The sequence below is a fragment of the Camelus ferus genome, chromosome 1 (assembly GCF_009834535.1).
Source record: "Camelus ferus isolate YT-003-E chromosome 1, BCGSAC_Cfer_1.0, whole genome shotgun sequence".
Lineage (NCBI taxonomy): Eukaryota > Metazoa > Chordata > Mammalia > Artiodactyla > Camelidae > Camelus > Camelus ferus.
This window is the reverse complement of record NC_045696.1, coordinates 22,653,678-22,669,837: the sequence shown is the minus strand read 5'-3', so window position 1 is coordinate 22,669,837 and position 16,160 is coordinate 22,653,678. Positions and strand designations below refer to the sequence as shown.

At 34.2% G+C, this 16,160-nt stretch overlaps 1 long non-coding RNA gene across 1 annotated transcript in view; it reads right to left on the bottom strand.

Moving 5' to 3' along the window:
• LOC116662819 overlaps positions 1 to 15,934 on the bottom strand; it is a 113,887-nt gene extending 97,953 nt beyond the window's left edge. The window contains exon 1 of the long non-coding RNA XR_004318915.1: positions 15,807 to 15,934. This is a non-coding gene — a long non-coding RNA (uncharacterized LOC116662819). The remainder of the gene's footprint in view (positions 1 to 15,806) is intronic.
• Positions 15,935 to 16,160: the final 226 nt, after the last annotated feature.

Below are 16,160 nucleotides of genomic sequence, written 5' to 3'. Positions count from 1 at the left end.
AAAAGTTACAAAAATAAATTATGCAAGCTTGACTATTTCCCTTTTAAAAGGATTAAAATTTACATTTTTAAAGTTTTAGAATGTTTTCCATATTAAAAGAAATTGCCTTTGAAATATATAACCAAAGTGACACTCCAATATAATATACGACAACTATAATAAAAACATGAGAAATTTTGCATGACTATAAAGGAGACAACAGAGATATAGATGGTCTCAAAATTTATTATTTGTGACCTCATTATAATGTTTTATCATGATATGTAAAATTTATAGTTTATTACTTGCTAGTTTCAAGAATTTGTTGACAAAAGCAACTGACTCAGCAGAATAAAGCATCTCCAAATTCAAATAAATAAGGTTAGTCAGAAAAAGTTACTTATTTTGACTTAAATATGAAACAAGACACTATAAACCTCCTAGGAGAAAACATAGGCAAAACATTTTCTGACTTAAATCTTCACAATGTTCTCCTAGGGCAGTCTACCCAAGCAATAGAAATGAAAGCAAAAATTAACAAATGGGACTTAATGAACTTACAAGCTTTTGCACAGCTTAAAAGAAACCATAAGCAAAACAAAATGGCAACCTATGAACTGGGAAAAAAATACTTGCAAATGATGCAACTGACAAAGGCTTAATTTCCAGAATATATAAACAACTCATTCAACTTAATAACAACAACAACAAAACAACCCAATCCAAAAATGGGCAGAAGATCTAAAAAGCAGTTCTCCAATGGAGACATACAAATGGTGAATAGGCACATGAAAAAAATGCTCAGTTTTGCTAATTATCAGAGAAATGCAAATCAAAACTACAATAAGGTCTCACCTCACACCAGTCAGAATGGCCATCATTCAAAAGTCCACAAACGATAAATGCTGGAAAAGATGTGGAGAAAAAGCAACCCTCCTACGCTGCTGGTGGGAATGTAGTTTGGTGCAGCCATTATGGGAAACAGTATGGAGATTCCTCAAAAAACTAAAAATAGACTTACCATGTGATCCAGCAATCCCACTGCTGGGTATATATCCGGAGGGAACTCTAATTTGAAAAGATACACACATCCCAATGTTCACAGCAGCACTATTTAATAGCCAAGACACGGAAACAACCTAAATATCCATAGACAGATGACTGGATAAAGAAGTGGTGGTATACTTATACAATGGAATACTACTCAGCCATAAAAAAGAATAAAACAATGCCACTTGCAGTGTCATGGATGGACCTAGAGATCGTCATTCTAAGTGAAATAAGCCAGAAAGAGAAAGAAAAACAGATATCACTCATATGTGGAATCTAAAAAAAAGAGAGAGAACACTAATAAACTCATCTACAAAACAGAAACAGATTTGCAGACATACTAAACAATCTTATAGTTACCAGGGGAAAGGAGGTGGGAAGGGATAAATTTGGGAGTTTGAGATTTGCAAATGTTAGCCACTATATATAAAAATATATTTTAAAATTCAAGTTTCTTCTGGATAGCACAGGGAACTATATTCAATATCTTGTAATAACCTTTAATGAAAAACAATGTGAAAATGAATATATGTATAGATATACATGACTAGGTCATTATGGTGTATACCAGAAATTGATACATTGTAACTGACTGCACTTCAATTTAAAACAAAGAAAACAGTTGGTTGCCAAGACTCCTAGCAGCAGGAGAAACAAGCACTTCAGTCCCAGAGGAGAGAACCTGTGCAGTGTGCCATGACATCCACTATAACCACTGTCTACTTCCAGCTGGTGCTGGTATAACAATCATATCTACCTACCAGTAAGACAGATTTATTCTTTTTCCTTCTCCGTGGTGCTAAAACAGTGAAACATGTAAGATGTTAAAGTAAATCATCCCTTTGTGCTGTTTGCTGTGTCTCCCAGAGCAGCTTGGCTTGGACTCAATCTATTAGCTCCATTTTATAAAGTAATGCTGCTCTGCATATCCAGCTTTATGCTTGGGTCAATCAGAGAACATACAGTTTATCTTGGACTGTGTAATTCGCATAACCACAGGATTTTACAGGATCAAGCATCCATTTTCTACCAGAGTCCATTAGCAGCAGTAGCCTTAGAAGCTTTTCAAATGGAAATAAGTGCTGTTATTCTCAGGTCTTAGCCAAAAATTAAATGAGGAAGAATTCAAAGCACTAGATCAGCTCTTTAGGAAACTTATCCAAATGGAAGGAAATATTTTTTGTATTATTATAATTAGATGGTACCATAAAAAATTAGCATCATGAGTATGCACATTATAGATAGACATTAGATGGATGGATAGGTACAGAGATATAAAGAGATTGAGCCTGACTGCTTCCAAATGAGAAAGAACTTCTGGAAGGCTGAGATTGGCCACCATACACAAGAAAGTGATTATATGAAGGAAGAGGAAAGGCCAAGTGAGCATTTGCAAGCCAAGAAGAGAGGTCTCAAGAGAAACAGGCCATCTCAGAAGAAGAAAAGAATAGAGAAGGGGTTATGCCAGTGGAAACACTGCCAACTTGGACTAAAGTGGACAGAGAGGGAATGAAACAAAGGAAGTCTGTCAGACTTCTGGTATTCCATAGAATAGAACAATTAAGCTAACTGGCTGCAAACATGCATTTCTTTCAAGGAAATGGAAGAAAGACCATGAAGGTGACACAGAGATCATCAGCAGGGTTGCCACTGCCACTACACGTGCAAAGGCACAGGTGACAAGATGAAGCTATCTTTTCCTTGGTCTCAATGGGGAAGAAATGTGGCCCAGGGCTGAGGGAGCAACACTGCCATCCCAGTGGGCCCGGAAGATGAGGCCGCCATGGTCACGCTGGTAGGCCTGGAGGACAGAGCACTGAGGCAAAGAGGATTATCTCAAGTCTCAAAATCTAAAGGAATTTCCCCACAAGGTTTTTTACTTGCTTGGGACCCATAACTAGATTCTTCTTTCTAATTTCTCCCTTTTAAAATGAGAATGTCTGTCTGATGCCTGTCACACTGTTATGTTCTGTGAGCACGTAACTTGTCTAGTTCACAGGTTCACAGCTGGAGAGGAATTTTACCTCCAGATGAATCACCCATTCACAGCCAAGATTCAGTCACAGCTGAGAAATCGATCTTAGAAATCTCTAGTTTTTTATAATGGGCTGCAAGAAAGCCTACTCAAACTTTGCCCTGGAGAAATGCATTATCTTTATGATACTTGACAAAAAGAAACCTGTCATCTGCTCTAGAGAAAAGATCCTTTCTTTATCTTGCAAGGATGTTTGTTATACATACCTCCTGGAAAAAAACTGTAAATGCCTCTGCTTGCAAGTTCAGAAATGAGAAAGCCATGGAAAATACTCTCCCAACAATAATTAATAGATACATACACTCAGGTACTTATAGAGCATTAGGTAGATAAAGAAGCACGTAGACTGAGTAGTTAAATTGCTAGTAAAATTATGTAATATTTGCTGTAAATAGATTGGGACCCTTATCCTACATAGAAAGTGAGTTTAGCTTTAGGCATGGTGAATAGGAAGTACCTACAGGACATATAATGGAACTATCTAGTGAGAAGTTGGAAATTAATCCAGTTGTCAAAAAAAGATTAAAAACTGGTAGGAGTCGGAGATTTACAAATATTAACTACTATATATAAAATAGATAAAAAAATACATTTTTACTGTATAGCACAGGGAATGATATTCAATGTCTTATAGTAACTTATCATGAAAAAGAATATGAAAACAAATGTATGTATGTATATGCATGACTGAAACATTATGCTGTACACTGGAAATTGACACATTATAACTGACTATACTTCAATTAAAAAAAAAAACCGGTTATACCAGTATTGGAAATATTCTTACGACAAAGACAACTGAAGCTTTCTTTTCTTCTTCAGCAAGGTCTTCTAGCCCAGGGGTCAGGAAACTAGACCCATGGGTAAAATCCCTCCCACTACCTGTGTTTGTATAAATGTATAAAGTTTTATTGAAGCACAGCCACACCCATTCATTTGTGTATTATCTATGGCTATTTTCATACCACAATGGTAGAATTTGATAGTTACAACAAAGACTGTATGACCTACAAAGGCAAAAATATTTACTATCTGGCTCTTGAGAGAAAAATTTTGCTGACTCCTGTTCTACACTCCTGAATTTATGCTATCATGTTTGATTCTTTAGGTCCTTTTATGACAATTTTTCCTCATCAAAAAACCATTTGTATCACTCATATGTAGAATCTTTAAAAAAAAAAAAAAAAGGACACTAATGAACTAATCTACAAGAGAAACAGACTTACAGACATAGTAAACAATCTTATGGTTACCAGGGGAAAGGGGGTGGGAAGGGATAAATTTGGGAGTTTGAGATTTGCAAATTTTAGCCACTATATACAAAAACAGATTTTAAAGTGTATTCACATGGAAAGGATCTGGAATGTTCTCTTAGGAAATATTTTTTAAGGAGGGTCTTAAAGGACAATGGGGAATTGACAACTAAAATTTCAGAGCTGGTGAGGGAATTACGCGAGCAAAGGAGACTGCAGGAAACAAGGTGGATACTTAGAACAGTAGGGAACCAATCTGCAAGGTTAGGTCAAAGCAATAGGATATGAACATACTTTTTCATATTGTTTTGTGATTCTAATTCTGTAACTGCTGAAATGTCTGGGACATACAGTGTGTGCATTATGCAGAACAAGAAGGAAAAGGCAGAGTCAGCAGAAAGCAGTCCAAGATAACCTGCTGTGACAAGCAAAACAAATGAGAAGCTTGTTTGACAAAAATAGATTCTACAGTCTAGTGCCTGTTCCTGATGTTGGCAGAGGCAGAGGAGATATGCATAATATGGAGCATTTATCAAGGTGATGTCAAAGGATGGTGTTTCTCACTTGGGAACTCAATCTAGGATTATGATTTTCAAAGGGCAAAAAAAGACTTTTGAATACAGAGGTCATTGTAAAAAAGAAAATCTACCATTGAAGATTTTTTATCATAATAGACTTTCTTAAATGTGTCAAAATTTAAAAAGCTATCCTAAAAAAAAGGATGTTTTGGAGTTATATATCAAAATTTTTAAAGGAATTTGAGGTGAAAGATATCTTCCAGTTTCACCAGACTATGACAAGTAAGTGATGATTTCATTAACTCTACTGGAAAATATCTAGTCATATGATTTTTAAGAACATTGCAAGTTATGCATTAATATTTAATTTCTTTATTTCATATTTGTGTGGTTCTCTTATACCATTTCCATATGTGGTGGCTATGAACCTCAGTCCATAAACTTGAGTACTCAAACACAGAGTACTTTATTTTCTGTAACTCAACTTTATTTCTAATTCCAAGTCCCTTTCCCTTCAGTCACTCAGCTTTTCTCCCATCCCCAAGGCCATTCCATGGTTCCAGTATCTTGATTCAGTGCCAATGCACTGTGGGAGGGATACTTTCTATTCACTAATCATTTCTCTCCACTGACATCTCCTATTCCTGACCATCTTGATTCAGGACCATCAACTCTCTTCAGCTTCCATGTCTTGATGGGGAGCCAGTTACTTTGAAGTCTTTAGTTCTTCTTTGGTTCTTCTTGCTAGAATCACCATGTAGCCAGTTGTCTTTAGAATTCACATTTATCCCTCTTTAGAGGCATTTACTGCAAAGCAGAAGATAATCTCCACTGTTTCTGGATTCACAGTCTTCTTTTTCTCACATCATTAATGCCAAGGTAATTACTTTTATGAGTCTGTGATAGAAACGACTCTTCGAAATGTTCTAGCTAGCTCCTTTCCTTCTCCTTTCCTGTGGGAACTCAGCTGCTCAGTGGCATGAATCACTGGCTTTTGAGCCGGAGAGGAATTCAGTCAGCATAATGGGCATATTTTACAAGACTGGCACCAAGGAAACAGCACATAGAATTGCAGGATTAGTTAAAGACAAGAGAATTGAACAAACAAAGAAATGCACTCAATAGGAGACTGGATGCTCAGATAAAAAAGGTACAAATATAAAAGAGGAGAAAAGGTAGAGTAAATTAAGGCATTGGTGTGAACTTACAGTTTTTACTTACAATTAGACATAGATATGTGTAGATGTGAGTGTGTATACACAGATGTATATTTTCCAACTGCCCTCCAAGAAGTCCTAAAAGTAATGTCACCCTGGAAGTAATGAATACACACCTGATTCCAGATTGGGGATTTTAAATCCATTCTCCAATTTAAAAAATACAAAAAACAAAAACATAGTTTCTTGGGAAAATGGCTGATTCCAGGGCTTGGGCTAGGAAAAATATAAGATTAACCTAGAAAATTGTGTCATGACAGAAAGTAAGAGAGCTTATTCAAAGGTTGATAGGGCAACTTCAAAAGAGCAGAGACATTGACCTAAAATAATAATTTGTTATAGGAAAACAGAAATGGATGAGAAATCTGTACCTTATAGTAGAATGCCAACTAACAAATAAAGAAGGAATAGTGGAATTGGACAATCACCTTTTGGCAATAATCACAATAATAAAATTGATTCAGGAAAGACTCATCAATGGTGTAAATTAGTTGACCAAGGTTTGATTAGGAACAGGATATTTATTTACATTGTCTCAAGGTAATTTTTCACATAATATTTTTATTTACATGTTAATGAACAAGTTAGAAGAAAATGATTACTTAACTTTAGAAGGGAGAAATCTGGCAGATACTATTTTAAACAAGTGGTAAAAATTAACGTCACCAGTTGTGGGCCAAATTGTTTGCCCCCTAATGGGATGGGTTGAGAAGAACATTGCATTACTTTTGTAATATTCCTGCCAAAAACTGCCCAACTGGAAATAAATCACATGGAAACATCATAGAACACCTATATTTTAAAAAAACAAGTCAAGGCTATGAAAAATAAAGTTGAAAGAATCTAAAATACATAGCTTCTAAATGGAATGTGTGATTCTGGATTGGTTTATGGACCAGGAAAGAAATGAGGAAAAGAATAAACTATTTTATTCTATAAAGATGTTATTTGAAAAACTGATAAACTGTGAATGTCTGGGGATTGGACTATAGTATCGTATATGTATTAATTTCCCTTTTTTATTTGTGTGTACTAGAATTATAGAGGACAGTGCCCTTGTCTTTAGGAAACATATTGAAAAATTTGAGAATTTTGGGCATTATATCTGCAACTTACATGCGGCTCAAGACAAAAAGAGAAAAGAAAATGTAAAATTCTAAAAATTGTGGAATAAGTGTGAAGGCTTGTAATAATAGTCTGGTTTCTCCAGAGAAATAGAACCAATAGGATACATGTAGATCTATTAAAGGAAATGTATTATGGTAGTTGGCTCACGTGATTATGGAGGCTGAGATATATCATGATATGCCCTCTGCAAGCTGGAGAACAAGGAAAGCCAGTGGTATTCAATCCAAGTCTGAAGACCCAAGAACCAGGGGAGCTGACAATGTAGCTTCCAGGCCAAGAACAAAGGCCCAAGACGAGAACTCCGATGTAGAAATGAAGGAGTAAATGGATGTCCCAGGTCAAGGAGCGAGAGAGAGAATTTACCCTTCCTCCTCTTTTTTGTTCTGTTTGGGCCCTCAGTGGCTTGGATGATGCCCACCACTTTGGTGAGGTTGGATCTCTTCACTCAGTCTACTGATTTAAATGTTCAAGTCTTTCAGAAACACCCTTACAGACACATCCAGAAATAATGTTTTATCAGCTATCTCAGTATTCCTTGGCCCAGTCAAGTTGACGCAATCACTTGACCTAATCAGTTGACACAGGTTAACTATCACAATGTTATACTGCAGTTCTTTGAACATTTTCTTATGACACTTCTGAAAATTTTAAATTATTTCAAAGTTAAAAGTTAATCCAAAATAATGCTATTGCTGTATCTTCAAATTCAATCTCTCTTTCACCTCCTCACTGTTCTCAATTCTTCCATAAAGGCTTATGAGTTTATTAAAAAAAAAAAAAAGCCAGAGAAACTTGTGGAACTCTTACCTTCTACTCTTCCACATAGCCCTTTTTGAAATGAGGAAGGAAAACAGAAAATTCAGACACAAACTCCTCACATGATGCATGTTGTCTCTTTGCCTTAGCCATTATATAAAACAAGTGTAAAAATCTATAAAAACACCAACTATGTAGTTACAATTTTCTGCACTACCTAAGTTGTTCTAATTATTCTTAGAAAGCAGAAGTGTGATAAAAATGTAATTTGGAAAAGTGCTGAGTGAGCAAGTATTAAGGTAAATAGAGTTGTTCCTTGACATCTGCAGGGGACTGGTTTCAGGACACCTCACTGATACCAAAATCCATGGAAGCTCAAGTCCTTTGTATAAAACGGCATAGTATTTGCATATAGTCTACACACATTCTCTTACATACTTTAAATCATCTCTAGGTTACTTTTAGTACCTAATACAATGTTAATGTTATGTAAATAATTGTTAATACAATATAAACACTGCAAAAATTTGCAGCAGATTCAAGTTTTGCTTTTTGGAAAGTTCTGGAATTTTTTTCCAAATATTTATTTTCCAACTGTGGTTGGTTGAATATAAGGATATGGGACCCGTAAATAGAAAGGGTCAAATGTATTTAATTAAATATGAAGCCAAAGTCACATAATAACAATATAGAATAAACTACAGGGTAAAAAAAAAAAAAACAGAAATTGTATTAAAATCAATTGTTATTATAATTTTATCATTAAAGTTTTACTAGTCAGAGTTCTAAATTTTAACATGGCCATACAAGAACAATTATTTTTCAGTGTAGGAAACAATCTGCCCCTATGGGCACAGTATGTGCATTATGAAACTAAACATATACCCACTTCCAGCTGAAGTCATTGAAGAAACAAGACACTTTATTACTCATTTTGTTGCTATATATGTTACCACTGCTGGTGAAGTCACCCCAAGTTACTTAGCATTACTTTCTCCCTATGGAAAATAATGACTTAATCTTCTCTTTCATTTCTGGCCTCAAAGATTTGGTTGATGGTGGCAATGCAATTTCATTAAAGCAACCCCAAAAATTAAAGCTTTATGCAGTATTGAAGATGCCTTCTGATTATTTTCAGAATTAGATTTAAAATAACAGTCCTCAAAGACAAGAAATTCTGGAATGGCAGAGAAGAGAACTTCAAAAATTGATTCTTTCACATAAGCAATAAAAACATTAGATAAACTATCAAAATCAACCTTTTCAGAAATCTGGAAGTTAACCAAAGGCTTCCAGTATTCCAAGGGCCATTTATCAAGAAAAAGAGTTGAATCCTGGTAAGAACAGTGGTGAGCTTTGACTTGACCAGTTCCCATTCTCTTTTCCCCAGTTCCATGATAACCTTGGAAATCAGCAAGTCACTCAAACACAGAAACTGTGAAAAACAGCACATTAAAAGTCAATGTGGGGTGAGGTGCAGAAAGGGCTTGGCATCTACTCCAAAACTGCAACCCTAGAGAATCTTCCACAGTTTGACCTGTCAGGTATCTCCCTGAAAAGCCCACTCACAGGGCTTCTCTTCTTTTGACTTGACTAAGAACCCCCTCAGTGTGAACAGCATTTTCTCCAGGGCATTTATTAAAAAAAAAATTGGGTAATTATTTGAATTATTTGGGCAATTACTTAATATCCTAGCTGCCAGAGGCAGCAATACCATTTGGGGCGAACAAAAAACATGAAAGAAAAATTCAGGCAATTAGGCAATTAAAAGTAATAAAAGACACCCAGATTGGAAGGAAAGAAGTAAAACTATTTCTGTTCACTGATGATATAATCTTGTATGAAGAAAATCCTAGGGATTCTATAAACACATATGCACGTACACACACAAATGTTTTTAGAACTAATAAATGAGTCCAGCTAAGTTGCAGGATCAATACACAAAAACCAATTGCATTTCTATATGTTAACAATGAACAATCAGAGATAAAATTTTTTAAAAATTCCACTTACAATAGCATCAAAAAGAACAAATACTTAGCAATAACTTTAACAAAAGAAGAGCAAGAATTGTACACCGAAAACCACAAAACATTGTTGAAATAAATTAAAGAATATCTAAATAAATAAGAAAATATCATTTTAATACATTGGAGGGCTTGACAGTATTAAAATGACTATGCTTCTACATTGATCTGTACATTCAACACAATCCCTATCAAAATCTCAACTTTTTTTTTGCAAAAACTGACAAGCTTATCTTCAAATTCACATGGAAATGCAAGGGATCTACAACAGGCAAAACAGTCTTGAAAAATCAAAATTGGAGCACTCATTCTTCCTGGCTTGAAACTTACTACAAAGTCACAATAAAAGAAAGGGTGAGATGGACATAAAAAGATATACATATACACATACATACATACATATGTAATAAGAGTAGGATTGAGAATAAAGAAGTAATCCCATTTTGTTAGGTTTGGTAATTTACATTTACTGTCAACTGATTTTTGACAAGGCTATCATAATAATTTAATGAGGAAAGAATATTTTCAATTATTAATTCTGGGATAACTGGATAGCCAAATGCAAAAGAAGAATGTTGGACCCTTATCTCACAGTACACAAACATTAACTCAGAATGGATTATAGAAATAAATTCAAGAGCTAAAACTATAAAACTCCTAGAAGAAAACATAGAAGTAAATCTTTGCTACCTTGTTATTAAGCAAAGGTTTCTTAAATACGATATCAGAAGTATAAGCAACATCTCATAGTATTTGTCTTTCTCTGTCTGACCTATTTCACTCCTTTGTCATAAATTAATTGACCACATATGCATAGGTCTATTTCTGGTGTCTCTTCTACTTCACTGATCTATGTGTCTGTTTTTATGCTGATACTACGCTGTTTTGATTACTATAGCTTTGTCATAGTTTGAATAAAGGAGCATGATGCCTCCAGTTTTGTTCTTCTTTTTGTTCTCAAGATTTCTTTGGCTATTCAGGGTCTTTTGTTGTTCCATACAAATTTTAGGATTGTTTGCTCTAGTTCTATGAAAAATGCCATTGGAATTTTGATAGGTATTGTATTCATTCTGTAGATTGCTTTGGGTAGTATAGACATTTTAATAATAGTAATACTTCTAATCCATCAGCATGAATCATCTTGCCATTTATTTGTGTCTTCAGTTGCTTTCATCCATATTTTATAGTATTCAGTGTACAGGTCTTTCACTTCCTTGGTTAAAATTACTCCTAGCTATTTTATTTTTTGATGCAACTGTAGATGGAGTTGTTTTCTTAATTTCTCTTTCTGATAGCTTATTAGTATATAAAATGCATGTTTCTGTATGTTAATTTTGTATCCTGCAACTTTACTAAATTCATTAAGTAGTTCTAATAGCTTTTTAGTGGAGTCTTTAGGGTTTTCTATATATAATTGTCATCTGCAAATAATGACAAGTTTTACTTCTTTCTTTCCAATTTGGATGCCTTTTACTTATATTTGTTTCCTAATTGCTCTGGCTAAAACTTCCAATGCTATGTTGAATAAAAGTGGCAAGAGTGGGAATCCCTTCCTTGTTCCTGATCTTAGAAGAAAGTTTCCAGCTATTCACCACTGAGCATAATGTTAGCTGTAGGCTTGTCATATATGGCCTTTACTATGTTAAGGTAGGTTCCTTCTATATCCATTTTGTTGAGCGTTTTTATCATACATGGATCTTAAATTTTGTCAAATGCTTTTCCAGCACCTATAGAGAAGATCGTATGATTTTTATTCTTCATTTTGTTAATGTGGTGTATAACATTGATAGATTTGTTGATGCTGAACCATTCTTGCATCCTTAGAATAAATCCTCCTTGATCTTGGTGTATTATCCTTTTAATTTAATGTTGAATTTGGTTTGCTAATATTTTCTTGAGGGTTTTTGCATCTATGTTTATCAGTGATATTGGCCTGTAATTTTCTTTTCTTGTGGTCCCCTTGCCTGATTTTTGTAATGCTGGCCTCATAAAATGAATTTGGAAGTGCTTCCTCTTCTTTTATTTTTTTTTTGGAAGAATGTGGGGAGGATTAGTATTAATTCTTCTTTGAGTATTTGGTAGAATTCACCCTGTGGTCCTGGAATTTTGTTTTTTGGGAGGTTTTTGATCACAGATTCAATCTCCTTGTTAGTAATCAGTCTGTTCAGATTTTCTATTTCTTCATGATACAGTCTTGGAAGGTTGTGTATTTCTAGAAATGTATCCATGTCTTCCAGGTAGTCCAACTTGTTTGTGTGTAATTATAACTATAATACATAAAGGATATCTCTGAAAATTACTGAAAAAGTGGTAGAATATCTCCTTATGTCATGTGGCTCATCTTTGGCTTAAGGCCAGTTATCTGGTTAGATTATGTTATATTTTAATTACTCTCTGAACATATAACTGATAAATGTAAACACAAAAAAACTCAATGCTCGTTACATTATCAGTGACAAATTCATGACATTTTCTGTAAAGTTTTCCATTCTGAAAATATATTTACAATTACACTCAGTGTAATGTAAAAGCTGTGTAAGACTCAGATATTCCTAACCAATGATTAAGGTAGAAGCCTGGAATTAGTCATTATTTCATTCTGCTGTTCAATTTTTTTTTTAAGCAAAAAACCTAGTTCCTTCTCTGTGTCCCATACGTAAGGTATAAACATAACAATTTCAATAATATTACTAATGATTTTGCGCAAAGCAAATGTCATTTGGAAGAACTTCTCTCATGTTTTCTTGTGGAACTTTATAGCTAAGACCTACACCGTAGGTGAATTTTATAAACTCTTAATGTCCACTGCTAAAAATGCTAAGCATTTCATAGCAATAATTTTGACAAACCCTTGTTTACATGTCTAGCTTCCACAGATTCAGGTCTAGAAGAAACTGTCTTCTTAAACCATTTGTTAGAATCTATTGTTTTGAGGTTTAATTAGTAAGAATCAAATATGTTTTGGTTGGACATGCTACATATAATTCATTTCTGCAAGATGTAAAAATATGAACAAGTAAGTTTTTTCTTAAAAGACACTTGATATACTAATGAAAAGTAAATAGTTAAAAATCAAAAACGTTTTTAAAGTAGCTTAATGATATAGATGCTATTTTCTTAGTTTAATTACTTGAAGTTCTTAATATAGTCTTGAATTATATTACAATATAGTCTTGAATATAAAATTTTGTTATCATCATTAATTAGTAAAGTATTTTAACTCTGAAATGATATCTATCCTTTTCAACTGATTAATGGATTTTCAATACAGAAAATATTTTAAGTGATTTTCCACTCCACGTTACATCTAGAACATTCTATTCATCTATAATGCATATCCAGATCCCCAAAATAAATTAAAATGATATAGTTTTTTGTATTGTTGAAATTGATTGACTGTGATGATAACCTTTGTGAGCAAATAATTGTTGATAATGTATTAATTGGAGATGAAAAAATGACACTGAATTAGGCATTCACTATTTAGTATCACAAGTGTTGAATCTGATCCCAAGGCTGATGAGGTATCTGTGGCCAATCCCAAGATCAAAGTTGAACTTTAGCACATACAAAGAAGACATATACAAAGTCAAGGTAAAACATGTCACCCAGTATTCTTTGGAAACTTGCCAGGCATCAGTTACACCACCCCAACATTCTAGAGAAGGTGTGAACTTTACAGTTCGCCTAAAACAAATATGCACAGAGAGGTATTCTTAATGCTCTTTGCTTGAGGTAGCCAACATCATTATTAATTCTTCTCTTGTAAAACAAAAAAAATTTGCAAATAACACATCTTCTGTCACAAATCCAGTTTCAAAAGACAACCATATGTTTAAAGTGCAACAAAGACTTTTCAATCTAATCTCTTCCACTTTTCTATTAACTGACTTTCTTACTGAATTTCACTTCATTATTAAAACTGACTGATTCACATCAGCTGAGCTGTCGAAATACTCACCTGCAGAAAGCAACTCAGATTCAGTTCTTTGTGTATATTCACATTAGACACATGAAGAAATTCAGAGCCATTAGTTGTTAGATTTCCTTAGAGAAGGTGGAAAATGTGAATTTATGTGACTTAAATGGCTGAATATATTTTGGAGAAAGTATCTATTTTATGTCTTTTGTGCACCTTAAAATGTTAGACTCTAAATACCCATTCTTGGCAACATTCTCCTTTCTTAACCTTGTCCACTTTATGTATCTCTGCAAAATGCCCCATTTCCATCGACACCAAAGCAAGTTCTAAACTCCAATGCATTCAGCAGTCTGGGGATGGGGTGGGAAGCAGGCGAGTTTCAACAGAAACCATTCTCTTTGATTTCATTGTAAACATATTTTATTTCAAACTCTGTCAATACTAAGGCAAGGAAGACAAATTCTTAGAGTAAACTGCATTTTAAACTATTTGAACCACGAGAGTGAACACTCACGGGGTTAATCTAAGTGTTTTGTCAATACCAGCTTTAGTGTTTCCACAGGCTTTATAAAATTTTTAGAACTTAGTTTTGTTGTTATTGTTTCTGTTTTGTTTTTTACAGAAGCTTTGGAACTAAGTGTAAGTTATCAGTCTGAAGGTGGAGGTATTTTAAAAGTCTGAGTTACCATTTGACAAGAGTCTAAGTTATAACTTGCCCCCCTAGCTCGAGTGTCTGTACAGATTTTCCCATTCTCCCTTTTGAATCCTCCACAAGATACATCCATTGTGTCTTATTGCATACCAAAACTCTTCCTGAGCTGCCTTAATCATATTTCCTTTGGCATAGAGCAACCCCGAAAAGGATATGGGATGAATAAAAAAACATTCATGAGTTTTTACAAAGTAAACCCATGAGTTTGTTTTAAAAACAAACACTAAGTGTTGTTTCAGGAAAGTCTTGCCATTTCAGTAGAATTTGTAAAGGAAAAACATTTTCGACAGCACTGTCACATATTGGGTATTGGGTTTATAGCATCCTGTCCAAACATAACCTTTCTTATGTTCTCTTTTTAAGCAAAAAGATGTGTATTCTGTACATACACAAATCTATGTATATATGAGTGTGTGTTTAAAATAATATTCACTGAACAAAAAGAAGCACGAAACACAAACACTGAACAAATATATATGGATTAAATCAGAGTTTAGAAAAACAGTTCCCAGGGATTTCAAGGCTTGAGAAAAAAAAAAAATCTTAACCTTATGGAAGACAAGATTAGCTCCACACTGACCATTTGAGTTTCATAGCAAAGCAGAGTGAAAGAACATACAAAAGAAAATGGTGGGAAAATGAGTGTAGCTATGTATTACAGGAACTACAAATTCATTTATTAGAAAATAAAATCTTATAATGGAGAACCAACTAAAATACATTTATCAGGCCTAACCCTTGGAATGGTCATAAGATAGAGGTTAGCAATTTTCTTCACACAAAAGAATGCTTCCAGAACTTTGCACCCTATCTCTTACCAAATCTACATGATCATATTCAAGTTATCTTTTCTTCCAAAAACATGTTGTCTGATTCACGTTGTCCCTCTACCACCCAATATATTCACCATCACATTTCTCAAGCTACAGTATAGTTTTTGATTTAACTCTGTTTTCGCCACTAGACTACTATCATTTTGAAAGCATGGGTATGTCTTTTCCATTTTTGTATTTTCAGTGCATAAACCATAGTAGTCTCTCAAACAATGTTAGTTGAATGAATGCATGAGTGACATCTTCAGAGAAAGAGCATTTAGGAACCACTAATGATAGTGTGGTCATTATGAGCCTAGATCTATGCTTAAGTCTTTTACTCATGTTTCTCACATCAATATAGTAAAGTGGCTATTTTACATATGAAGATACTCACATTTAAAAAGATTGACTACCATGCTTTGGTCTTCACAACTATAAGCGATGGCGATTGTTTAAATGCAACAATCCTTGATTCCAAAGATCTCTGTTTTCTTCCTGAACCCTGCTGTCTCCAAGGGGTAGAGTCAACCTTAAGAAGCAGAGAATTCAAAAAATTATAAGGTTCAGTGGAGACTGCCAAGAAATAGCTTTACATCCTTAACCCTCTGTCATGCTGCTATTTCTTGCTTTTCCCTGTATCATCAAACACTACCTTTCTAAATATTTTTTTACCTTTTAACATAGGATAACTTTACTGACTCCAGCTTGGATTGTCTCCTCTTTGAAAGTTCATCAGAAGTCCATTCTT